General features: G+C 38.7%; 1 long non-coding RNA gene across 1 annotated transcript in view; it reads left to right on the top strand.

The window, feature by feature from the left end:
* The window catches only part of LOC110426300 (uncharacterized), a 1,744-nt gene extending 1,296 nt beyond the window's left edge, over positions 1-448 (top strand). Inside the window, exon 2 of the long non-coding RNA XR_002446121.1 lies at positions 116-448. This is a non-coding gene — a long non-coding RNA (uncharacterized LOC110426300). The remainder of the gene's footprint in view (positions 1-115) is intronic.
* The last annotated feature ends 315 nt before the right edge of the window (positions 449-763 follow it).

The raw sequence follows: 763 nt of genomic DNA, 5'->3' as shown, positions 1-763 counted from the left end.
TATTTTTAAAATTTTCAAATCTTCTACCTTTAGCTTGTTTCCCATCTACGCCCTTCTCACGGAGTCGATGATCACTGAGTCTGTGAGAATCACCCCTTCATATTTTCTTTTGCAGATAAGTAATCAATTCTAGAGTTTTACTCAGCATCGCGAGGCTGGCTACAACCTAGGTAATGGCATCTCTAGACTTCCACTCAGAGTAGCTCCGCTGCCTAGAGGTCGGTTTGTGTCAAATAGTCAAGCTTGTAATGATTAATAGTTACTGAAAATGTACTAGTTAGAACTTAATGTTATGTAATGACTACTTCATATTATGTTGAAATCGTATGGAAGTATCAAATCTGGTTGTTTGTATTTAGAAGCCACGTCTAAATGTTGTGAATATTTGGTTTACATGAACTATGATGTTAAAAATTGTAAGTTGAGTTTAAATTGTGTGAAGGCTTAACTAAGGCTTGTTTTGAAATTGGCGGGTTTACTCGTTAAGTCTCGTGAGGATAACAATCGAGGGAAGAGGTCGTTACAGATTTGGTATCAGAGCCCTAGCTTTAGTCGAGTCCTAGGAATTCTTATGTTATTCAGCGGAGTTGTCGAAGTTAATGTAGAGTCTTGTTTATGGTTTGTGACTGCAGCACATGTCATAGACAGGAGGCCATATAAACTCCTATTCGTAGCAACCTACCTTTTACTAACGTCATATAAAGGTTATAAGTAGTGCCATCGTTCGGGTTTGAGATGCTGCCCGAGAGACGAGCCATTGTTG

Source organism: Theobroma umbraticum, unplaced genomic scaffold (assembly GCF_002168275.2).
Source record: "Theobroma umbraticum cultivar Fairchild unplaced genomic scaffold, ASM216827v3 scaffold_55.0, whole genome shotgun sequence".
NCBI classification, from domain to species: Eukaryota; Viridiplantae; Streptophyta; class Magnoliopsida; order Malvales; family Malvaceae; genus Theobroma; species Theobroma umbraticum.
This window is presented reverse-complemented; position numbering and strand designations above follow the sequence as displayed.